General features: G+C 42.9%; 2 protein-coding genes across 6 annotated transcripts in view; one reads left to right on the forward strand and one right to left on the reverse strand.

Moving 5' to 3' along the window:
- The window catches only part of WIPF3 (WAS/WASL interacting protein family member 3), a 60,160-nt gene extending 56,068 nt beyond the window's left edge, over positions 1-4,092 (reverse strand). The window contains exon 1 of one of the 5 annotated variants that reach the window (XM_073333592.1): positions 3,983-4,091. The gene's annotated coding sequence lies outside the window, so the exon portion shown is untranslated. Of the gene's footprint in view, positions 1-3,449; positions 3,875-3,982 lie in introns of those variants that run through there. The other 4 variants (XM_073333588.1, XM_073333591.1, XM_073333590.1 and 1 more) reach the window with 4 other exon arrangements.
- SCRN1 (secernin 1) overlaps positions 1-21,701 on the forward strand; it is a 144,186-nt gene extending 122,485 nt beyond the window's left edge. Inside the window, exon 9 of the mRNA XM_073333594.1 lies at positions 21,410-21,701. The gene's annotated coding sequence lies outside the window, so the exon portion shown is untranslated. The remainder of the gene's footprint in view (positions 1-21,409) is intronic.
- The last annotated feature ends 4,151 nt before the right edge of the window (positions 21,702-25,852 follow it).

Here is a 25,852-nt window from a genome sequence, read left to right on the forward strand (position 1 = left end):
TTTCTTTGCGTTAAGAGGGAGGTTTATTCCTGTTTTCTGTAACTTTAAGGTTTTGCCCAGAGGGGATCCTCTGTGTTTTGAATCTGAATGCCCTGTAAAGTAGAATCATAGAATATCAGGGTTGGAAGGGACCCCAGAAGGTCATCTAGTCCAACCCCCTGCTCGAAGCAGGACCAATTCCCAGTTAAATCATCCCAGCCAGGGCTTTGTCAAGCCTGACCTTAAAAACCTCTAAGGAAGGAGATTCTACCACCTCCCTAGGTAACGCATTCCAGTGTTTCACCACCCTCTTAGTGAAAAAGTTTTTCCTAATATCCAATCTAAACCTCCCCCACTGCAACTTGAGACCATTACTCCTCGTTCTGTCATCTGCTACCATTGAGAACAGTCTAGAGCCATCCTCTTTGGAACCCCCTTTCAGGTAGTTGAAAGCAGCTATCAAATCCCCCCTCATTCTTCTCTTCTGCAGGCTAAACAATCCCAGCTCCCTCAGCCTCTCCTCATAAGTCATGTGTTCCAGACCCCTAATCATTTTTGTTGCCCTTCGCTGGACTCTCTCCAATTTATCCACATCCTTCTTGTAGTGTGGGGCCCAAAACTGGACACAGTACTCCAGATGAGGCCTCACCAATGTCGAATAGAGGGGAACGATCACGTCCCTCGATCTGCTCGCTATGCCCCTACTTATACATCCCAAAATGCCATTGGCCTTCTTGGCAACAAGGGCACACTGCTGACTCATATCCAGCTTCTCGTCCACTGTCACCCCTAGGTCCTTTTCCGCAGAACTGCTGCCTAGCCATTCGGTCCCTAGTCTGTAGCTGTGCATTGGGTTCTTCCGTCCTAAGTGCAGGACCCTGCACTTATCCTTATTGAACCTCATCAGATTTCTTTTGGCCCAATCCTCCAATTTGTCTAGATCCTTCTGTATCCTATCCCTCCCCTCCAGCGTATCTACCACTCCTCCCAGTTTAGTATTTTCCATCCTGATTTTACAGAGATGATTTTTACACCCCCCCCTTTTTTTTTTTTAAATAAAATCCTTCTTTTAAGAACCTGACTGATTTTTCCATTGTTCCAAGATCCAGGGGTTTGGGTCTTTGATGATTTTGTAACTAATTGGTTAGGATATTATTCTTAAGCCTCCCCAGGAAAGGGGGTGTGTGTAGGGCTTGGAGGGATATTTTGGGGGAAGACAACTTCAAGTGGTCTCTTTCTCTGTTCTTTGTTTAAAATGCTTGGTGGTGGCAGCATACCGTTCAAGGCCAAAGCAAAGTTTGTACCTTGTGGGAGTTTTTAACCTAAGCTGGTAAGAATAAGCTTAGGGGGTCTTTCATGTGGGTCCCCACATCTGTACCCTAGAGTTCAGAGTGGGGAAGGAACCCTGACAGAGCCCATAGGTAATATAAACAGTATATAATCAATAACAGTGTTGCATTAACATGGCAATGGGTTGCATGTAATATCTTAAGCCACATTCCTGTAAGGAGTTCTGTGTGGGTATCAGGATCCACACCCACAGAGTTTCTTGCAGGGTTGGGGCTAAGTCCATATTTAATTTGCCATCATTAAGGCAAAAAACAACCAACTGCACAACAAAACAGGGGAATAATTCTCTCCTAAGGGGAGAATTCTGAACCCATGTGCGAAGCTTAAGTAAAAGGGTCTTCTCCAGGGGAACTTGGTAGAGGATGCGGGGGAATAGAATCTTCCCTCCTCACCCAAGATCATGCAAAAACTATTAAAGGCCATTGGCTGCAGCAGCATCCATGCTCATTGTGCACTCCATTCATGTCAACGTTTAGGCCAGTGAATCAGTATATTTGACTTGCACTAGCATCCAGCATATGCCCAACAACTCCTCCACCCCCACAAGCTAACTCAGAGAGGTATCAAAGAATAGAGTTGCATAATCTCCCTGCATAGCTTCTCTGTGGCTTGCCCTCCTGCGCAAGTGAACCACATACAGAAGTTCTACTGAGTTTAGGAACTTCTGTGCCTGGAAGATGGTAGGGAAGCAGGAGTCAGTCTTAAATATTTCAGTGGCTAGGTATTACATGTACTGTTATGGCAAAGCAAAACTTGCCCAAAGACAACTTATGCTGTATGTTTATTAAAACAAGGACATGAAGCTAGGTTATTACTATTAATTTAACATTATAATGACTGTATTCAAGTTACAAAATTATATAAAACTAAAGAGACAAAACACTCTGATCTAACAGAAAAAGTTAAAACTTCCATTTTTGATTTATGAGCCTGCTTCATTTAATTTTTCACATCATCTATATACAAAGACATACGTCTGTAGAACATGCCATCTGAGATGTTAAAAATCAGTTATATTAATAGATAGTTAAATAAAAACAATCACGACATACACTGTAATAGCTACCAATTTTATGGATGAAGATGATCTCAAGCAATATTTCTATATCACTGAAAGCATTTGGAAACTTCAGACCCTACGTAAAAACTGCTCCATGATTATTCCATGTAGAAATGACCACCACCTACCATATAGCTGAAGAGTTCCTTTCTCCTGTTGAATTAACTGCCCTTTTTACTTCCATGCAGAAAATTGTTTTAATTTTAGCAAGATTTTGTTACTATTCTAAAATATTTAACCAGAACTATCCAGTCTTCAGTAACAAACCAAAAAAGGACTGACATGTTGGCCCGGACGCCTCTTTCCTATTCCTAGAACTCCTGATGTTCTTAACTGTAACTACACAGCCACACATTTCCTCCAACCCCCCTATCGCCTGTGACATAATCTCACACTCTCATGAATGTGCAACATTTGAAGTATAAAAAACTCTCCAACTATCCTTTAGCTATATATTCTCCTGATATGCTATGCTAACATGGATAATACTAAATCACTAAGGACAATAGACACATAATTCTCTGTTTATATGCACTTAATATAACTTAACATTGTTCAAGAATAATTATGTCAGATACCCTGGGAATCTAGTTGAAATGCTAAGAACTACAGGAAAAGGGGGAACTTTATAAATTCTTACAAATTATTCTGACTCAAAGAGATTAAAAAAAAAAAAAGACTGATGCTAACTAAATTTGTAACTAACATGAAACCCACATTGTCACCAGCCACACTATACCTCTTACTTGCTGAAAGAAAGGACATCTCAAAGGGCTATACTCTTTCCCCTCTTATTTACAGCTACCCTACTGGCCCATGCACCATCCCTGTTTTCAGTTTTTACTGGGTTTGGTCTAACTTTGGACTGAAGCACCTTGGGCAAAATCTTGGCCCCATTGAAGTCCTTGCTAGTTTATATCTTTATATAAGGGAGGTATAATTATTTATATAACCACTACAGCTAATAATTAAAAAATGCTGGACAAACAAGAAGGTTGAGTGGATCCACCTAGAAGCTAGAAACTGCAAGAAAAGTCCCGAGCGCACTCAGCAGTCGCACCTAGTGTGGATCATTTTCATGCCAAAGATGCCATTTAAAAGATGCGTTACCCACACGGCGCTTATAAGAGCACAGGCGGTTCGGGAGGCAGGGCCTCGCCACTCAGGTGTTTAAGAGACAGATAATCGAGGGCGGTGGGCACCCATCGCCGGGCTACCCGGGGCACTTTCCACCGCTGGAGTCCATCTCCGGGCGCTTCCCAGGCTGCGTTGCACGGAAATGCCGACAAGCTGCATTTGCCCAGGCAGCCCGTTCCCAGCCCACCCGTTTGGGAAAAGGGGTGGGCGGAAACCCCAGGCGTGAACGCCTTCCCTCGAGGGAGTCCCCCGCGCCCGGGGAAGTTCGGCGCGGGGCAGGGAGCCGGGCTGAGGGCAGAGCCCGCCAGGGAAGCGAGCCCGGCGCCGAGCAGCACCGAGGTGCCCCCTCAGGGAGCGCGGGAGCTGGACTCTGCCCCCGGAGGGGAGCGGAGGGGGGGGGGGTCCTGGCAGCAGGGGGCGGGCAGGACCACACGCGCCCCAGCCTGGCTCACTGACCTGCCGGCGCTACCGCAGCGGCCGCCACCGCCCCGCGATCCGCCCCGCAGAGAGGCGCCGGGCGCTGCTCCTCTGCGCTCTGGCCGCGGCCGGCAGGGAAGTGCGGGGCGGGGAGGCGGAGGCGGAGGCGGGGGCGGGGCTCTCCCTCCCTCCCACCTGCTCCTCCGCTGCCAGGCCCAGCCCCGGGGGCGGGTGTCCCTGCTGAGGGGCCTGCGAAGCCCCGACCCGCTCCCCAAGGAAATCTTCAGACCTGGATCCTGAGAGCTTTGGTCGCCAGCCCCCGAGCTGCGCTATCCCCATAGAGCCCAAGGCCCCTGGCTTCTCCGGGGCAGGGGGGTGACGCCGGGCTTCGGCACAGCTTGGAGCAGGAGGACAGTAAAAGCCCCAGCCCCAGCCCACTTTTGGCCCTGGTTCCCCAGCTTTTCTGGTGTGACTCAGCCCCACACTGCACCGTCTCGCTCGGTGGAGCTGGTGAATGCCGGTCCAATAGCGCTGGAAAGCACACAGTTCTACTACTTGGAGCCCGGCAGTTGTTAAATCTACCCCCTTCCTTGTCCCTCACGGATTTAAGTGTCTAAAGAAAAATTCCAGATCCTGTTGCAAACCCGAGCAGCTGCACAACACAGATGTACCCTGCCCCTGGAACTTGCTGGATCCAGCATTTGTTTTTTTAAAATCCCAAATCCTAAAACAGTTGCCTGCTAATCAGAAGAGTGCAGCTGCTCCTGTTCCACTGTGAAAATCCAAACTCCGATGCATAACACAGATACATAAAGCACTTGGAGTCTGGCCATTTTGGGAGCCCTAAACCCCAAATTGTACCATATAAAAATAGGGGGGTTTTACTAGTTGATGAAACTACAAATGAAATCTTTACACTCCCAAGAATAACTCTTGAGGAGGAGGACTTTGCCTTCTAAATTATAAAGGCAAAATATTGTTTACTCATCCCAGCAGATTTTCTTTTCCAAATTCAGTCTGTGATTCTCCTTTATCAAAAGCTCACGCGGGAAGAAACACACAATCAAGTTGTGTTCTGAAAGGCTCTGTCCACGCTTTTCAGGAATAAAGAGAAATGTTTGTGGTTGCTTTTGTATAACAGAAAATCCTCCATCTGGGGATTGTTTAATCACCAGCCCCTTCTAGGTGCTTCAGGTAACTGGATGCTCATTTCCTTGGAGCTGTATCAATGAAAATTATGTTCAGGTGTTTTAGAAAATCTAAATGAGGTGTTTCTACATCCTGCAGGATTTTTAAATAGTTCCAAGGCTCCGCAAATCCATTTCACATAGATCCAGAGAATGGAAATCTCATCTCACTGAAGATGTTGAAAGGCTATGCTGGCAGGCTATGGACCACTGTCTTTGTGTTGTAGGTATGGAAAGTCTTTCCCTGGAATTCTAAATCATGGAAATCCCTTTTCCCATTGTTCTGTCTTCTGCTAAAATCAGTTTTCAGATTAGTTATCAAACCAGGAAATCCTTGGCCTCAATAATCTGCTCCAGTTGGTTCCACAGGTTTTAAATTCTTCTAAACACATTTCCAGTGAGTGCTTAACTTGCACCTTAAAGGGTTGTCAATTTGCTAATCGCACAAAATGGAACACCTTTTCCCCACCTCTTTTTCTAGGCCTCACCCCACCCAACCCACTCCGTCACTCTCTCTCACCCACCATCCTTCCCTCCCTCATTTACACCAGGCTGGGGTGAGTCCCTTTTCGAGTGGGTGTTCCAAACAACCAAAACCCAACTTTGTTCTACGTGAAGAAGAAGAAAAATGACATTGAAAATGTACTTGAGAGAGAGATTTAAGTGCCAAATCTTAAAATAGTTTTTGTGTCAATTTTTCAAGACAGTGCTCTTTAGCTTAGATTAGAGATCAATTTTATGGGCTACTTACATCCAGAATTACTTGCACAAATTCTTATGGAATGGGCTTGGAACCTATATTATTAAACTGAAATGATCTATTTGGGTTAAATCAGGTTATATATTTATACACAAATATTGCCTCAGCATAAAGAGGAAAATACAGAGACAGGAGTAGTGAGGAAACCAAAAAGCAGAGCAATATTTTTTAAAAGTTGTTTCTTGCTGATCCTGTGGATTGTTTAGCTAAAGTGTAGGATTATTCCCCTTTCCAACCCATCGTAAGTAATTAGGATGAAATTCACCTTGTGCAGAGGGGCTATGCATGAATTAAGTACCACCTAAGCCCTATTTGAAGGACTTCAGTGGGACTGCTGTGGTGCATAAGTCTCATCTTGGTGCTCTGTACAGTGGTAAATTTCACCCACGGTACATAGTTTATATGCCAAATGATTCAAACACACTTAAATATTATGTTCTTGACACCTGGCCAGCAGTAGTTATCTTTGTTACATATCCCTATTGTACATTAAGTGTTAGTCAGAAAAAAGGGCTTAGTGCCAAACTATTTAAAATTTGTCTAACTCTGTTTAGTCATCCAGGGATCTGGGTGTAGCTGCAAAAAAGAGGTGGGGCATGTCCAAGAGAGGGTCTTCCAGTGTCAGGGGGAAAATCACACTACAGCAATTCAGTGGTGGTGTAAGTGGCCAAAAAAGGCCCCAAGGACTATAATCAGCTCTGCGCAGGTGGACACCTGCACAGAGCCCCATTGTCTTCTGCCTCCCCCAGATCCTCCTCCTTCTCCTCACAGCTAGCTCCATGGACTCAGGCTGGAAGAATGCAATTTGCACCACCCTAAAGAGATGAAGCTTTCCCATCATTTTATACTGACCTTTACTGAGTTTTATTAAGTAACTAGATTAGTATAGTTACTATATGTTATACCTGTATCAGTAAAATAGTTTTATATCAAGTGTATCAGTGCAATACATTATTAATGTTTTGCAGTATCTAGCTCTGAATACATGGATTATATTATGTTTTACCATTCTAAAAAATTCCAATCTTGGAATATTTAAATATATATTTTAATTGATTATATGAAAAATACATTTTAATGTAGATCAGATAATGTATCCATTTCACCAATAAGGCAGTCTGTAATGGTCCCATGCTGTCAGTGTGACCTTCTCTGTGGTTCCTTTGTATTTTGGCTTGAGCAGCTACAAGAGTTGCTTTGGGTGCTGTGGGTTTAGCTACTCGCCCTTAATGGGTGTTGAATGTTGTACCAGTGAGCAGCTTTCCTGCTAGCCTTCATGAATTGAGCTGTGTAACACTCCTAGCTCATCAGTCTCATTCTTTCATCGTGCTCAGCCACCGTACCTGGGATTTACAGCTGCTTTCTTACATATCCTGTTCAGATTAATCCCATCTTGAATTTACACCCTTAAAAAACACTTTCACAGGAGGGCCGACATGAGGCTTTTCTGGCACCTCAGTTTAGACCAGTATGTGGAAAATTAAATTCACTGTAGGCCTGTAATTGCTAAGGGACTACTGATGCCTAAACTAGCAACAGCCCAAATCAATGATAATGTGATCCAGAAGTACAGGGAAGCTCAGATAGGCAGGGGCACAGTCTGTGGTCTATATATAGTGGGTAAGTGGCCTCTTGATGCTGTGGCCCATAAAGGCATATTGAGCATGGCCTGTGGTGGTATTGTGCAATATGTGATGGGTGAATGGTAGCTAGTGAGCATTTGTACCCATAATGGAAATGTAGTTTTGAATAACATTGGTTAATGAAAGAAGGAATATCAGTTAATACAAACAGCTTCTCCCCATTCATATTCTGAACCAGGGGCTAAAAGGACCATTCTGAACTCAATATTAGAGTTAAGTATAATTATTCTTAACTATATGGTTGTCCTTTTCCTTTTTCCAGCATCAGAATGCTCATGACACTCACACCTCATTCTACCCCAAATCCCCCTACCAATCCAAAAAATCTAAACAAAGCAAACTACAAAAAAAGTATCTTAATACATTAAAAAAAACCACCCTACCACAAGCAGAGTTTTGACCCCATAATGGGAGAACATCGTAGGGTGTCCGACTGCAGGAAGTGCACTAGGGACATCACTATTGCTATTAATGTGGAATGCTCTCGGATACTTCAGTGATAGGTGGCACTATAAACCCCTAAGATTAAATAATTTATTCATTCTAACACATTCCATCTTTTTTTCTTTTCACAAGGAAGGTATAATTTTGTTGATTTTGTTATTCAAAATTATTTGCCAAATTATTTACAAATAATTCTTCTTATGCAGCTCATTCACAAGCTGTTCACAGAGACTATTCAGCTTCTAAAGGCTCTCAGTGTGATGAGACAGATGCAGGAGGGCAGGGGGTTCTCTTTTGCTTGGTTTATTGGTTGAGGCAAATCTGGGGTGGGAGCAGGGAAAAATCAGGTTTTTGGTGCAAGTTTTCATGAAAAGAAAATTTGAAGTTTGCCTTCTGTGAATAATCTCCATTATTCTTTTAAAATTAATCTTTTCTAAAAAAACCCAAAACATTCCTGCACTTGAATTTGTTACCTAAAGTAAAATGACAGGTTTCAGAGTAACAGCCATGTTAGTCTGTATTCGCAAAAAGAAAAGGAGTACTTGTGGCACCTTAGAGACTAACCAATTTATTTGAGCATAAGCTTTCGTGAGATACAGCTCACTTCATCGGATGCATACTGTGGAAAGTAGAGAAGATCTTTTTATACACACAGACCATGAAAAAATGGGTGTTTACCACTACAAAAGGTTTTCTCTCCCCCCACCCCACTCTCCTGCTAGTAATAGCTTCTCTAAAGTGATCACTCTCCTTACAATGCATATGATAATCAAGGTGGGCCATTTCCAGCACAAATCCAGGTTTGACAAAAACGTCTGAGGGGCGGGGGATAGGGAAAAACAAGGGGAAATAGGTTACCTTGCATAATGACTTAGCCACTCCCAGTCTCTATTCAAGCCTAAGTTAATTGTACCCAATTTGCAAATGAATTCCAATTCAGCAGTCTCTCGCTGGAGTCTGGATTTGAAGTTTTTCTGTTGTAATATCGCAACTTTCATGTCTGTAATCGCGTGACCAGAGAGATTGAAGTGTTCTCCGACTGGTTTATGAATGTTAAAATTCTTGATGTCTGATTTGTGTCCATTTATTCTTCTACGTAAAAGAATAAATGGACACAAATCAGACGTCAAGATTTATAACATTCATAAACCAGTCGGAGAACACTTCAATCTCTCTGGTCACGCGATTACAGACATGAAAGTTGCGATATTACAACAGAAAAACTTCAAATCCAGACTCCAGCGAGAGACTGCTGAATTGGAATTCATTTGCAAATTGGATACAATTAACTTAGGCTTGAATAGAGACTGGGAGTGGCTAAGTCATTATGCAAGGTAACCTATTTCCCCTTGTTTTTTCCTATCCCTATTCCCCTCCCCCCCTCCCCCGACGTTTTTGTTAAACCCTGGATTTGTGCTGGAAATGGCCCACCTTGATTATCATACACATTGTAAGGAGAGTGATCATTTTAGAGAAGCTATTACCAACAGGAGAGAGTGGGTTTGGGGGGGGGGGGGGGAGAAAAGCTGGATTTGTACTGGAAATGGCCCAACTTGATTATCATACACATTGTAAGGAGAGTGATCACTTTAGATAAGCTATTACCAGCAGGAGAGTGGGGTGGGGGGAGAGAAAACCTTTTGTAGTGGTAAACACCCATTTTTTCATGGTTTGTGTGTATAAAAAGATCTTCTGTACTTTCCACAGTATGCATCCGATGAAGTGAGCTGTAGCTCACGAAAGCTTATGCTCAGATAAATTGGTTAGACTCTAAGGTGCCACAAGTACTCCTTTTCTTTTTACCTAAAATACTAATTTTCCATTAATATAAAAAAGAGACACAATCTGAGAAGTTAAGTTTAACAATCTTCTGTTTTAGATAGTCTGAAGTAATACAAATAGCACTAACATATACATTTTGCACTATCCAATCAAATTAAAGAGAACTACATTAATTAAAAATGCAAATGTTCACAGAAGTTGTTTAGTTGCATTCAGCCATCTTATTTAATATACAGAGTAAGTGCTAGTACTGATTTAATATTTGATATGTTCCTTGTTGGGGTGTTCTTCTGGGGGATGGAGGTAGGGTTTTTTGAGACTGTCATCTCTGATAATATGATCCTAAATCTGGGAAAAGTGTAATGCTCTTTTCTTTGCCTGAACAAAATTAGAGAAAGATTATACACAGTTCACAACCCATACTAATGCACATCAGGCATGCAGGGACTGAAAAGTTGGTGCAGCAGAAATACTCTTTGTAATCTCTCTCAAATACATTCAGAGATCATGTCTTCTAAAAATGTTAGTATTGTTATTGTTGGTGAGTTTAAGTATTATTCTTCACTTGTTCTTTTAGATCCAAATCCCAAAGTCTTTACTCATGACCTACTTGGGAAAATCCTTCACTGCCTTCAGTGCGGCTGCAGTTAGGATTTCGGGACTGGGCCTATAGTGAATAAATAGCACATACTGCTACCTTTCTACACCACCTGAGTTTTCTTTGCCTACTTTTTCTTTGTTCTTTAGTGAGTCTATGGGAGAACGTATTATCATTACACAGTCAAGGCACTAGATTTGGGTTTGATTCCTGGCTCTGCCATTCCTTTGGATCTCTCTGGTCCTCAGCTCCCAGTCTGAAATATAAAAACAAGAGTGTTTCAAGGATAAACTAGTTAATAATTATGAGGCTTTCAGATACTACAGTGTTGCGGGCCACTTTGTACCTAGACAAATAAGTGGGACAATCCTGACTAACTGGGGACAGCTCTTGAACAGCTAAACAGTAAATAAGGGATTCAGTTCTACAGCCTTCTCCCGAACAAGACAATCAGTGAAGCAGTGGGAGATTTGCCTGCATCAGAACTGCAGGATTAGGCACTAGCTGGGACATGATCCCATGAGACTGTGTACAGAATGAGCTACAGCAGGTAAGTGTGCTGCTACAATACATTGAGTCTCTTTTTAGAGTATAACAGACTATTACCAAAATGAGACAATAAAACTCTCCTCTTAAATCATAGCCATGAAATAAGATCCACTCCAAATAGCTGGCATTGAGAGTTTTGCTATAGCCATTAAATGTTATATTATGGAACAGGATAACATTTTCATTTCCACTAGGGGGAGTATTACTAAAGCAGTACAATGTGATTTGTGGGCACAAACATCAGCATTTTTCAAGACGGTGTTTTCCTTTTCCACTTCCCTTGTAAAGGTAGAAAAATCTCTCTATTCCTTAGTCATTGCAGGCCAGACCTGTACTCATACTGAAGTCCCTTTGTCAGGGCAGCCATGCGTAATGTTTAGGCCAAAATTTTCAAATCTAACTGTCTAATGGCAAGATGCAACTCAGGGTACCAAGAACAAGATTATGGAACAGAATTTAAAAACAAATACCCAAGGTTCACACACATTTGCGCACACAATTCCTGCCATTGTGCATGCAAATTGAGTATTGTACAAATGCCTCAGTTTATCTAAGTGCTCCTTCTTTGTAACTGAAACAATTGACATGCCTCAACTCCTAGATCTCTTAATTATATCTGTCCTAAAGTTCATTCACTCTTACAATTCTGGCAAAAGGTGAAATAGAGGAGTAATACATATGCCCTAGTCCTGCAAAGCACAAGTGCAGGGGTCTGTCTGTGTGGGTCAGATTATGGGATCATGGCATAAATTTGTCAAAATATGTCTACATAGTGATTTGTATATGCAAAATGTCTTTCACACACAATTATGGTAACTATGACCATAAGTTTTGATCCACAAAGAAGCATATATTTCTACATCTTGTGACTGTTAGCCTTAAAAATGGGGGGGAAAGGGAGGAGAGGGGGGCTTGAGGGGAATTTGGCCTTTTGTATCTTTTAAAAACAACATTTGAAAAAGCAGTTAGTGAAATCCTTCCCAGAATCTCAGCACTTCACTGCAAAACTCTGGAACAATGTACCACTAACACACTTGCCTATCAATAAAAAAAATTACTGTTAAATTGAAGATATACCCACATAATTGCAGTCTTAAATAACAGAACCATGAGATTAAAAATATTTTCCTTACAAGTGGAGATAGAATCTAATATGGATGTTTTGCTACTGAGAAAGTGAAGACTCATAGGCCAAAGGAAGAATGGCTCTTGAGGTGGGATTTTGAGGTAGGTAAGGAGTCCACTAAGTGGAGAGAGACTATTCCAATTAATGTGGCAGTGTAGGAAAACGAGGGGCAGAAGAAAGTTTGATATTTGTGGTGTATGGGGAATGAACTGGATAATAGGAAGAGGAGCTGTCAGGGAGACAAGGACGTGTCCATTGACGGAAGAGCCATTCTGGAGCCTGAAATGGACAGGAAGCCTCTGAAGAGATTTCTGAGAAGAAAGTGAGAAAATTTGTTCCAGCATTTCCAGGGATAGGTGCAGTATGTGATATGGTGCAGTTTGGACAGATAGTGAAGAAGGCAGAGAAGAGGTGGGCCAGGCACTGAACCCCAGGAGTGCACACCGTAACAGTGAGAGCCAATGGCAGAAGAGAGCCTGCTGTTAGCTAGAAGAGAGGGGCAGTTAGATAAACAGGAGAAGAAAAAATAATAAATGAGCAAATTTAGGCACAGCTCTGATTTTCATTGCTTTACTTTTCTATTCTATTCAATGCCCCTTTCAGAGTGTACGTTCAGGGCAGAGGGGAGGAAGGAATCTACTTAATACCTTTTTCTCTTTTTTTTAAAATATTTCTCTCCTCCCTCCCCCACATCCCCAACTTCCACATCCTTCAATCACTGGACCTATTTCTCAATTGCTAGTCATAATCTTAACTGCAAAAGATATCACTCAGACAGGGCCAGATTTACTACATTGATGAAAACTATTTCACTAGCAGAGCCCACATTACACTCTGCTGTAATGAGAGTTGACACAGTACAGCTAGAGTAGTTGGAAATTATATACCATGGGCCTGATCCTACAAGTTCCTGAAGGCCCTGGAGCCCTTTGGACTTCAATAGGAGTCAAGGGCATCTCACAGGCTGGGACCTTGTATTTACTCACATTCTTATATTACAAAATGTAAATATCCTCTTTTCCATTATAACAAAGCTTGACAGTATAGTTGCCATGTTGCTAAGGACCTGGGAGCCTGGGTCCAGCTTTTTATTTTTTGCTTTTACTGGTGCATTAACAGTAGTTCTTGGGAATTGGAGGCGTTCCCATGGAAACAGCCTTGATTTGGTGATATAACTTCAAGTTGCTGGTGTTAATCTATGATGTGCTTGTGCTCATTAAAATAAACTCTTACACTCTAGCTTCCATGTAGTCTTCAGACATTTTTTGAGGCAGTTGAATGAGCAGAATCTCTCTTTTCCTTTTGACCAGATCTAGACATGTGCCAAAGAGGAGGTTGAATCAAGGAGGCACATTTACTTTTAACATACTTTATCTTTTTAAATGCAGCTGTGTTCATAAAATCCAAATGTACTTTTACTGCTAATAGTTTTAACTGGCTTTACGTGATTTGAGAACACGAACCTGTAACTATTACATGCTACTAAGGAGCTCATTCTTTACCTACTGTTTTGCAACAACATCATTCATCCCAGGATCTCAACATGCTTTGTATTATAGCAAAAGGTGCTAATGGCTTTTACTTTAGGAGTCACTGACATTTATGAACCCAGGAGGATACTGCGTTAGGATGAGCTGACCCTGGTCACTGGAGGGGCCATACTGAGGGCATGTCTGCACTGGCAGAGTTACAGTGCCGGGAGTTATAGCACCGCTCAGAGAGCGCTGAAGGGAAACCGCTGGTGTGTGTTCACACTGTCAGCTGCCTGCGCAATAGCGTGTTCACACTTGCGGCACTTGCAGCGATATTCAGAGTGTTGCACTCTGGGGAGCTATCCACAGAGCATTTCTTCCTTTTCTGCCACTAAGACTTGTGGGAAGACAGAGGAGGTTGCGGGGCATCCTGGGTCCCATCCCAATGCATTGCTTTGCATCCCAGCAATCCCTGTGCTTCCCTCCACATTTGGCACCATCTTTCAATGGTTTGTGTACTGCGTGCCCTGCCTCTGCGGTCTTCAGGAATGGATCCCACACTGTTGCCACACATAGTAGCTATGACACAAGATTGCTTGTGGCATTCACGGAGGTGCTGACCACAGTGGAACACCGCTTTTGGGCTTGGGAAACAAGCACTGAGTGGTGGGATCACATCATGATGCACATCTGGGATGATGAGCAGTGGCTGCAGATAAGGATAAAGAAAGCCACATTCATGGGACTGTGTGATGAGCTCGCCCTAGCCTGGCAGCATAAGGACAAGAGAATGAGAGCTGCCCTGCCATTGGAGAAGTGCGTGGTGATTGCACTGTGGAAGCTGGCTACTCCAGACTGCTACCGATTGGTCACTAGCCAGTTTGGAGTGGGAAAGTCGACCGTTGGACTTGTGTTGACGGAAGTGTGCAGGGCTATTAATTGCATCCTTCTGCAAAAGACCATGATTCTCCACAAGGTGGCGGAATCTCCATCCTTACAGGTTTTTAAGACCCAGCTTGACAAAGCCCTGGCTGGGATGATTTAGTTGGTGTTGGTCCTGCTTTGAGCAGGGGATTGGACTAGATGACCTCCTTAGATCTCTTCCAACCCTAATCATCTATGATTCTATCACTCTGGGCAATGTGCATGACACTGCAGATGGCTTTGCAAAAATGGGCTTCCCTAACTGCGGAGGGGTGATAGATGGCAGACACATTCCAATTCTGGCACCAGACCACCTAGCCCCCGAGGACCTTAATCACAAGGGGTATTTCTCAATGGTTCTCAGTGGATCACCGTGAGCATTTCACAGACATTAACACAAGCTGGTCTGGAAAGGTGCATGACACACATCTTTCGGAACACTGGCTTGTTCAGGAAGCTGCACGCAGGGACTTTCTTCCCAGACCAGATCATCACCGGAAGGGGAAGTTGAAATGCCCATTGTGATCCTGGGAGATCCTGCCTACCCCTAATGCCATGGCTTATGAAGCCATATATGGGGCAACTTGACAGCAGCAAGGAGCGGTTCAACAACAGGCTGAGCAAGTGCAGAATGACTGTTGAGTGTGCTTTTGGCCATTTAAAGGCCTGCTGGCACTGCCTATATGGGAAGCTGACCCTGGCCAATGACAATATTCCTATGTTTATAGCCATGTGTTGTACGCGCCATAATATTTGTGAAGGGAAGGGTGAAAGCTTCACTCAGGGCTGGACTGCAGAGGCTCAGCGCCTGGAGTTTGAACAGCCAGAGAGCAGGGCTATTAGAGGGGCACAATGTGGGGCCGTAAGGATCAGGGATGCCTTGAGGCAGCAATTTGCAGCTGAAAGCCACTAATATTTGTTGCGATGCTCGGGAGTGCAGTGCTTGTAATGCTAGGAGGTGACTGGTGCAGACGATGAAATATGAAGGTTTAACATTATTGTCTGTTGCTTCGCAGGGCTCTGTTTGCTTTCAAACCAACACAATTTTTTTATTAAAAAACAACCACCGGCGGAGAGAGTCAAACCCAAAAAACAACCCCTCAGCAGTGAGGAGTATGGGGGAAGGGAAGGTCTCAGGAGGAGGTGGGGTCCTGGGACAACTAAAGATTTGAGTATGTCCAGGGATCATGTCCAACCTTTTCCTCTGGAGTACAGTGCAGCAGGTGCTGTACTTCAGCAGGGCCAAACTGCAGAGGGATGGGTGTTGAGTGCAGTGGGTAGTGGGAGTCCACAGTGCTGGTCTGTGAGGGGGGAGGAGTGGAATGCTGCGGGTAGAGACTGGAGTCAGGAGGTTGATAAAAGTGTGTTGGCGGTGTCTGGGGGGAACATGGGAAAGAGTTTTGAGACAGTGGCTGCAGGGGAGGGCAGGCACGGAGCTGCTCAGTTTGCAGAGTTAGTATCGCCTGAAGCGTGTCTGCTTGGCGCTCCATAACATTTAAGAGCCGCTCCGTGGCTTCTTTCTGGCATGCCACATTCTCGTTTCAGTCCCTCATCTTGCTGTCCCGCTACTCCTTCAATTCCTCCTTCTTGGCCGCGGAGTGCATCATAACCTCACGCAGAAAGTCCTCCTTAGTTCTTCTTGGCCACTTTCTAATTCTGCACAGCCATTCAGCTGCAGATAACAAAGAGGGTCATCTCTGTGAAGTTGAAATGCAACATTTTACAGAAGCAGTATTGTTTGCAACAGAACACTGATTCAGTGATTTAAAACAAAGCCAGTACTCACACACCTGTCCACTAACAGGCTGACCCCAGGCAACCACACATGAACCACAAGTCCCCCAAACTGGTGATTAGCCACAGGGGCAGGGTAAATCATGGACGCTGCTGTACACTGGGCACGTGGCTCTTGGGGAGAGCCAGCACTGTAGGAGGGGCCTGATAACCATTCCTGTCCCCACACTTTTCACAGGATGTGATCATTATGGAAGATATCTCGCTGCTGAGGGTGAGCAGTGGTTTGCCCAGTATCTCCATGAGAGTTTCCTGGAGATCTGAGAGAGATTCCCGGGAAGTGAGGGAGTCAATCAACAGCCTGTTCAGCCACTCAGACTAGGCATGTGGTGGTATGTGCATCACAGAGACACAAGTCTGCTTTCTGCAAACCTCCTGCCCCCAACAACTCGCTTCAGCAATTCCCAAAATCAGATCCACCTACCAGGGGTCTCCTCTCCTGTTTGCGCTTCACCAGCATCTGACAGCTGTGACTGGCTAGCCCCCTCTGGGGTAGAAAAGAGCTCCTGGCTGCATGCATCTCTGACCTCTGAGTCATCCTCTGCCTCTGGGTCCCCCTCCCCCTCCACATCCAAGATGATGAAATTCTCAAAGTTTTTCATAAATCAGAAAAACATTAATTGAAAATGTCAAAACCTGAAACTGTCAAAAAGTCATTTTGTTGGAAAATTACAAACCAGCTCTGCTAATATTTTTTATTGAATCACGTTGTGAGGTCTCCACCTAGTTCTCTCTCAGATGAACCACTATTAACAATGAAATTCAAAATTTACTAGGTGAGCCACAGACATCACCGATTTGGTTGATAATGTACCCTCTCCACCCCTCACACACTCCCCCCGCATAAGAGTCATTTGAAAATGTATTACCTCTACATTAAGATGAGGATGATATGGATCTGTCAAGTGGTGCCATTACCATAGAAACAGATATAAACTGATACAAATATTTCAAAGCAGCCATTTTGACCTTTAGATGGGGTCATTGTTCTTTAGTTCAATGACTATTATTTCAAGACATAAAATGGGATCTTTGAGAATTTGAGGTCACAGCTAAAACAAAGTCTAATAATTTATTTATATAAGTCTAATAATAATTCAAGTATCATTGAAATGTAATAGATTGGTGATATTTCTAGTCAATATCTTGTTCATTGTTATGATCTGTCAGAGTGTATGGGTTACCATAGTCTTCACTGCCTTGGCAGATACACAGTTCTGTGTAGGAAGATTTAACATATCAAAAATGTAGACTGGTATCCACTTGGCATAGTTGAGCCTCTTTGCAGTAAGAAGTATGGAAATGCATGCGGGGTGGGGGGGCGGAGGGAGGGGCAAAGAGAAAGAGAGAGAGAGAAATTTCCAAGCTTCAGAGGGGTAGCTGTGTTAGTCTGGATCTGTAAAGCGGCAAAGAGTCCCGTGGCACCTTATAGACTAACAGACGTATTGGAGCATGAGCTTTCATGGGTGAGTACCCACTTCATTGGATGCATGTAGTGGTAATTTCCAGAGGCAGGTATAAATATGCAAGCAAGAAACAGGCTAGGGATAATGAGGTTAGTTCAATCAGGGAGGATGAGGCCCTCTTCTAGCAGGTGACATGTGAACACCAAGGGAGGAGAAACTGCTTTTGTAGTTGGCTAGCCATTCAGTCTTTGTTTAATCCTGAGCTGATGGTGTCAAATTTGCAAATGAACTGAAACTCAGCAGTTTCTCTTTGAAGTCTGGTCCTGAAGTTTTTTTGCTGCAGGATGGCTACCTTTATATCTGCTATTGTGTGTCCAGGGAGGTTGAAGTGTCCTCCTACAGGTTTTTGTATATTGCCGTTCCTAATATCTGATTTGTGTCCATTTATCCTTTAACGTAGGGCCTGTCCAGTTTGGCCGATGTACATAGCAGAGGGGCATTGCTGGCACATGATGGCATATATTACATTGGTGGACGTGCAGGTGAATGAACCGGTGATGGTGTGGCTGATCTGGTTAGGTCCTGTGATGGTGTCACTGGTGTAGATATGTGGGCAGAGTTGGCATCGCGGTTTGTTGCATGGATTGGTTCCTGAGTTAGAGTTACTATGGTGTGGTATGTAGTTGCTGATGAGAATATGCTTCAGGTTGGCAGGTTGTCTGTGGACGAGGACAGGCCTGCCTCCCAAAGCCTGTGAAAGTGAGGGATTGTTGTCCAGGATGGGTTGTGGATCACTGATGATGCGTTGGAGAGGTTTTAGCTTAGGACTGTGTGTGATGGCCAGTGGAGTTCTGTTGGTTTCTTTCTTGGGCTTGTCTTGCAGCAGGAGGCTTCTGGGTACACGTCTGGCTCTGTTGTTCTGTTTTCTTATTTCCTCATGTGGATATCGTAGTTTTGAGAATGCTTGGTGAAGATCTTGTAGATGTTGGTCTCTGTCTGAGGGGTTGGACCAAATGCGGTTGTACCTCAGCGCTTGGCTGTAGACAATGGATCGTGTGGTGTGTCCGGGGTGGAAGCTGGAGGCATGAAGGTAGGGATAGCAGTCGGTGGGTTTTTGGTATAGGGTGGTGTTAACGTGACCGTCACTTATTTGCACCGTGGTGTCTAGGAAGTGGACCTCCCATGTAGATTGGTCCAGGCTGAGGTTGATGGTGGGGTGGAAGCTGTTGAAATCATGGTGGAATTCTTCCAGGGTTTCCTTCCTATGGGTCCAGATGATGAAGATGTCATCAATGTAGCGTAGCTAGAGAAGGGGCATGAGTGGACGAGAGCTGAGGAAGCATTGTTCCAGGTCAGCCATAAAAATGTTGGCATATTGTGGGGCCACGCGGGTGCCCACAGCGGTGTCACTGGTCTGGAGGTATAGATTGTCACCAAATTTAAAATAATTGTGCGTGAGGATAAAGTCACAGAGCTCAGCAACCAGTTGTGCTGTGGCCTCATCAGGGATACTGTTCCTGACAACTTGTATTCCATCTGCATGTGGGATGTTTGTGTAGAGATCCTCTACATCCATGGTGGCTAGGATGGTGTTTTCTGGAAGATCACCGATGCATTGTAGTTTACTCAGGAAATCAGTGGTGTCACAGAGATAACTGGGAGTTCTGGTGGCGTAAGGTCTGAGTAGAGAGTCCAAATATCCTGACAGTCCTTCAGTGAGAGTACCAATGCCGGTGTGTCCAGGGTTTCTACTACCCAGGGATCTTGGGTAGTAGATAGAATAACCCTGGTCGGGGCTCTAAGGATATGTTGATTTGTTCCAGTGTTAGTGTAGGGATAGGATAGGATAGTTGCTGTATAGGATGCTGATTGGTTTCTTTGATAGTGTATGGCATAATCTCTCACTGTGGTCTGTGTAGTATGTAGCTAGCAATGGATTTTTCACCTTCAGTCCATTTGGTATGATGTCCATCTGTTTGCATTTGGAAAGGAAGATGATATCTGTCTGTACTTGTGCAAGTTTCTTCATGAGGTTGATGGATTTCCACTCATACGGCTAAATGCAGTGCCTTGCCTGGTGTCAAACTTCAGAGGGGTAGCCATGTTGGTCTGGATTTGTAAAATCAGCAAAAAGTCCTGTGGCACCTTATAGACTAACAGGCGTATTGGAGCATGAGCTTTCGTGGGTGAGTATCCACGCCATTGGATGCATGTAGTGGAAATTTCCAGAGGCAGGTATAAATATGCAAGAAAGAATCAGGCTAGGGATAATGAAGTTAGTTCAATTAGGGAGGATGAGGCCCTCTTCTAGCAGTTGAGGTGTGAACACCAAGAGAGGAGAAACTGCTTTTGTAGTTGGCTAGCCATTCACAGAAATTTCCAAATCATCCTCTGACTCAGCCATTTAGACGTTGTATCTGCAAAACCTGGAGAAAGTGATCCCAGAACTTGAATGTAGGAAACTGGGCATACCCCCCAGGTCTGAAATTCCTCCAGTAGTGGTAGCATATGCTGGGTTACAGCATCAAGTTCTTTAATGACACCTTTTGAGTGTCAGCTAACACTTGCCAGACAAATGCTGGAACTATACGAGTACCTCCTCCCTGCTCACACCACTTGGCAAATGAAGAACGTTTCAGAGTGCACAGTTGCCTCAAATGCCAGAGAGTCAAGCCACAAAGAGCACAGCTGAATTACTTACGACCAAGTATTTGCTTGTAGTATAAGCTGCCTACACACCAGAATCAACAAGATGATCTAACCATCCCCAAAATTTCCCTACGTGCAATAAAACAACGCAGGGTATGAAGACCACCCGGGTGAATCCCATTGGTACTAAGTTAATTTGGGATAGTCCATATCACTTGCTGGGCAACAGATAGAGCGGCTGATTCATGGTCCAAGCAGCATGCTAATGTTCTACAGCTGCTGACATTTCAGCATTGTAGTATGGACTGTGGCTCTGTCAGTTGGTTTGATTTGATCTCCAGAAAAGGTGTATATGCAACTGCTGTGTAGCTGCTCTTTGTTGCAAGCTTGTGATTGAAACCAGTCCAAAATGGAATCAACTGATTAACAATATCAAATGTCATTTCGTATTGGTAGGACATCACAAGGTAGTAGTCTTAAAAAGACCAAAAAAACCCAAACAAACAAACAAAAAATCCCCACCACCAGGAGAGATCTCAGACCTGTTTATCTACAAATGAACCTAATTTATTTTCTCAAGTGCTTTTTCCATGGCAAGCCAGTTCTGGATATGTTCTAGGTTTTTCATATGCTACATAAGAGACTCTGTTTGCCCGGGGAAAGTGTGTGACTTCTTTCCCATGCTACAATGATATTTCTTGTGATGCTGGACTATTTGCAGACTGTTCTTGAAATACCACTCTAGTCACTGAGTGGAATGTATTCTTTTCATCGGTGGTTTCTACATTCTACATTTCTACATAGATAACTATGTTTTCTTCAGGCTGCTGGAAATCTCACCCATGAAGAACACACCTCCCTGAAGACTACTTCAGATTTTGCAGCACTAATGATAGACTATCTCCAGTCATCATCATTGATGCAGAATCCGTGAAGGTGTAGTATTAAATTAAACTGTGAGAACCAGATCCAGGGTGTAGCTGGGCAGCCAGTCTTATGTGCAGTGATGTGATAATCTTAGAACCGTTAAATACTATGCACTCTGCATTTCAGAGGCACCTTCTTTTAAGGTCTTCTGAAGGATGATATGGCTTTGTATAATATTCTGAAGCTTTCATTTTGGCTATTTCAGACTGAAGGATTGACGAGACATTATACAAAAAACACTTGTTCTTTTGAAAGCTGTTCATCAGGCTCACTTTCCAGGAGAACATCACAAAACACTTGGATGACTTAAGTTCCTGATTCAGACAGCTGGCAGCTTGGATGACATCAGCTAATGGCATTGTACTGCACAGAACAGTGGTAGGCTTGCCTTGTCCATGGGATGAAATTGCAGAATCAGTGTTTGTCAAGGTTCCTCCCCCACTCTGAACTCTAGGGTACAGATGTGGGGACCTGCATGAAAACCTCCTAAGCTTACTTTTACCAGCTTAGGTTAAAACTTCCCCAAGGTACAAATTAATTTTATCCTTTGTGCTTGGAATAACCACTGCCACCACCAAACTCTAACTGGGTTTACTGGGAAACGTAGTTTGGACACGTCTTTCCCCCCAAAATCCTCCCAACCCTTGCACCCCACTTCCTGGGAAAGGTTTGGTAAAAATCCTCACCAATTTGCATAGGTGACCACAGACCCAAACCCTTGGATCTGAGAACAATTTAAAAGCATTCAGTTTTCTTACAAGAAGACTTTTAATAGAAATAGAAGTAACTAGGAGTAAAGGAATCACCCCTGTAAAATCAGGATGGTAGGTACCTTACAGGGTAATTAGATTCAAAACATTGAGAATCCCTCTAGGCAAAACCTTAAGTTACAAAAAAGACACACAGACAGAAATAGTCATTCTATTCAGCACAATTCTTTTCTCAGCCATTTAAAGAAATCATAATCTAACGCATACCTAGCTAGATTACTTACAAAAAGTTCTAAGACTCCATTCCTGTTCTATCCCCGGCAAAGCAGCATACCAACAGACACAGACCCTTTGTTTCTCTCCCTCCTCCCAGCTTTTGAAAGTATCTTGTCTCCTCATTGGTCATTTTGGTCAGGTGCCAGCGAGGTTACCTTTAGCTTCTTAACCCTTTACAGGTGAGAGGATTTTTCCTCTGGCCAGGAGGGATTTTAAAAGGGTTTACCCTTCCCTTTACATTTATGACAGTGTTTTTCTAGACTTGCCTGTAATTTGCTTCTGGAGTAGCTTGCAGTTTCTACATCTGAGAGAAGTACGGTTTTATTCTCTCCAAGCTGCTACAAAGCTACAACATCATTGTCTCTCTCTTCAATCAGCTGATAAAATGAAATGACAAAAGGTGACTATTGTTGCAGTGTAACCAGATAGTTTTGATTTAAGATTCATTTTACTCAAGTAGAAAGAAAGGCATGGTAAGTGACGATTGCCAAGGGTGCAGTTTAAGTCTTTCACGGGTATTCTGGACAATAACATGTGATTTCCTGTTTGGAGAGCTGCCTCCCTTAGATGGTTGCTCTCTCAAAATGTTTCTATTTTTCCTCAAGCAAACAAACAACAACAGGACCAAGCACTGGAGAACATGCTCCTTCTGGTGGCTATAGAAGCAGGTGAACATGATTGAATCTGATCAAATTCAGTGTCTTTCCTGAGTTAAACTCTAACATGCCAAATTCAACTTGCTTGAGTAGTTCTGAAAGCAATCCCTGTGATAGGAGTATTAGATGATTTGCAAAACTAGAAAAACTCATTCAGCAGCCACCAATACAGTTCATCTCTCCTGGCTTCTGCTGCCAGCATCACAGAATTCTGTCCAGCACTAGCAGCTTTTGACAGTTTTGCATTCTTTTGCTTTTATTGTGAAATAACACAGTTTTCAAAGTTTGAGAGCTTTTTCCTCCTTGATGTACGGTTTAAGCAGCTTGTATCGTCAATGTCTTTCTACTGTAACTTTCCTGTAAAGGTAAGATTCCCAAAGCATGTTGTTAGCATTACCACCACACTTTCCATTTTGTACAAATATACAGACATATCTAACATAATTTGTGCTTAATTACTTTCAGAATTGTCATTTTTGTTTAGTGAGCACTTTAACTGAAGCCCACTGTTTTGTCCTCTCTAATACTAACCTGTGCATAAGCATCACTGAATTAAAAAGCTAGTTTCTAGAATATTTCAAAGACTAGTACTGCATGCATAGACAATTACAAATTAAAATTAAATTAAAACCTTCTACCAGGCAGACTAGATGCTATGTTGTATGTAGCAAAGCATTACATTAGGAATTCATGTACGTTTATATCTACCCATTATGCAGTACAAACTCTGGGCATGCAATTTACTGCTACTGGTTCACAACCTTCAGTGTGAGACTGATCTGCTCAGTAAATTTCAATTTAAAATATAGAAAATTATAATAATTTGTGAGATGCTTTGACAATTAAGAATGTGATGTGAATATATTTCACATTAGTATATTGCTAAATGTTGATATTTGCCACTTTGCTATATGTTAAGCAGCTTAATTATTTCTCAAAATACTTGCCTATGCAAAACCAATAAAAATCTTTTAATACATTGTCCTTTGGTAGCTGTGATCACTTAACACCATATTAAGATGTTGAAATTAACTTCAGGAGTAAGAACTGTAGTCAGTCATGTTGCAGTGTTTCTGAAACTGTGCAAAAAACTATTTTCTCATTTTGGTACCATCATTTCACCTCACCTACAGGCTTACAGCACCATTGGAAAGCTCCACATCATACCTCATCTAAATGTACATAAAATAAGCTTTCAAATGATATATGCTGTGGTTGTGTGTGGGTACATTTAACTCCAAAACTATGGCCCTTTTTGGAGAATTGCAGCATGCCTGTACCTGAATAAGTACCTATGAGTTTGGCCTATGATGAATAAATTTTTAAAAAATAAAGCCTAACTTTATTAAATAAAGCCTAACTAACTATGCTACAATATCTGGGGCCATTTTGGAGAGAAAAATGCCCCAGTGTGTGTGCAAAAAGTCAGAGGACATGCTTAGGTGAATATGAATGGGATACAGAGCCTTTCACCTCTTGGTCAACGCTTCAAATCCAGTTCATAGTTATCCTCAGATAGCTGTAAGTGGCCTATCTGAAGTGAATTGTTGGTAGAGCTGGTGGCAAAATGAGAAGTTTTTGTGGAAGTTTTCAAGATGTTAAAAGTTGTTTTTGTTTCAACGCTTCAAAAGATACTTTACTTTGAAAAAGAGTTTCCACAAATGCTAGTTTCCAAACTTTCAAAAAATTTTAAAGATCCAAGAATGCAGAACATTTTTCATGAGAAATGAAAATAACATGGACAAGTCACAGACAAAATTAGAAATAAAAAAAGCCAGTTTTCAGGAAAAAAATACTTTGAAAGTTTTCTGCCAAGTGGTCTCTCTAGCCACATTGCAGACATTGGCAGTCTCAACAGAAGGGCGTGAACAAACATGGAAATTACCCACTCACTTCTACAATTAGTCCATCCAATTGGCAGGGACTGCTCGATCCTACCCAGGACATACATAAATTGTGAGCTCTCTAAGGCAGGGGTTGTTTTTTATTCTATGTTTGTGCAGCACCTAGCACAGTGGGGTCCTGATCCATGACTAGGGCCCCTAGTCACTATGGTAATACAAATAAAGGTACCAGTGTTATTATTAAAGACATATTCCCATGTTCAGGACAGCCCAGCCAACCAGCCCATTTTACAAGTATGAAATGCCCTTGAAAAAACAAAAGATTAAATAAAATCCAGTCTGGTTATTTCTGAGGTCAGTAAAGTTACTCTATGGGAAGGCATGACCCACCATTAATCAAACTGCCCCTGGATTGCATTAAGAGCAGGCCCCATAGCAGAGAGTCTTTCTATGAAGTCACCGGAAAAATGTTCAAATTTCCTTTTCCTGTACAATATTCCATAGAAGGCTGGTGCCAAACTCCACAGGTGCTCAGCACAAATGAACCCAATACAATACTTTTGCCAGCTGAATTCGTTTCAGTACAGAGGGCAAAATGACCTTCCTGCAGAATTGTAGCCAACCACTGTTTGCTAGCAATGCGCTAACACCTCTAGATTGCAGTAGCTGCCAAGTTTACTCCAGCCAAAGATAAAGTCACTAACAAAACACCCTCTAAAAAAAGTTTACAGGCAACAAGGTCATCGTGTCTCCATAGATTATGTCCTTGTCCTTTTACCCAGCTACTCCTCTGTGTGTTAACAGCCACTTTCTGCCATCCCTTCTATCTTTGCCCTGGCACATTATACATTTTTTTGTTCTCCACATGGGATCCAGTCAGACATCTAGGGTGAAGTCCTGACCCCACTCAAATCAATTGTAGTTTTGATGTAGACTTAAGGGGAGTCAGAATTTCACTCCGAGTATCCTCACTAATGAAACAGCTACTTTTCTTGGTATGGTCAATGATGTTCCATACCTCTGATCACAGACCCCTGTCTCAACTCACCCTACAGTGGCTGATCATCTTCTGCTCTAATTTATATCTGATTGTAACAATTTCACTGAACTGAAGGGGGGGAAAGGAGAAATTTCCCCTTACTCTTTATTACAGAGCACCTCA

This window comes from Lepidochelys kempii, chromosome 2, assembly GCF_965140265.1.
Source record: "Lepidochelys kempii isolate rLepKem1 chromosome 2, rLepKem1.hap2, whole genome shotgun sequence".
Taxonomy (NCBI): Eukaryota; Metazoa; Chordata; order Testudines; family Cheloniidae; genus Lepidochelys; species Lepidochelys kempii.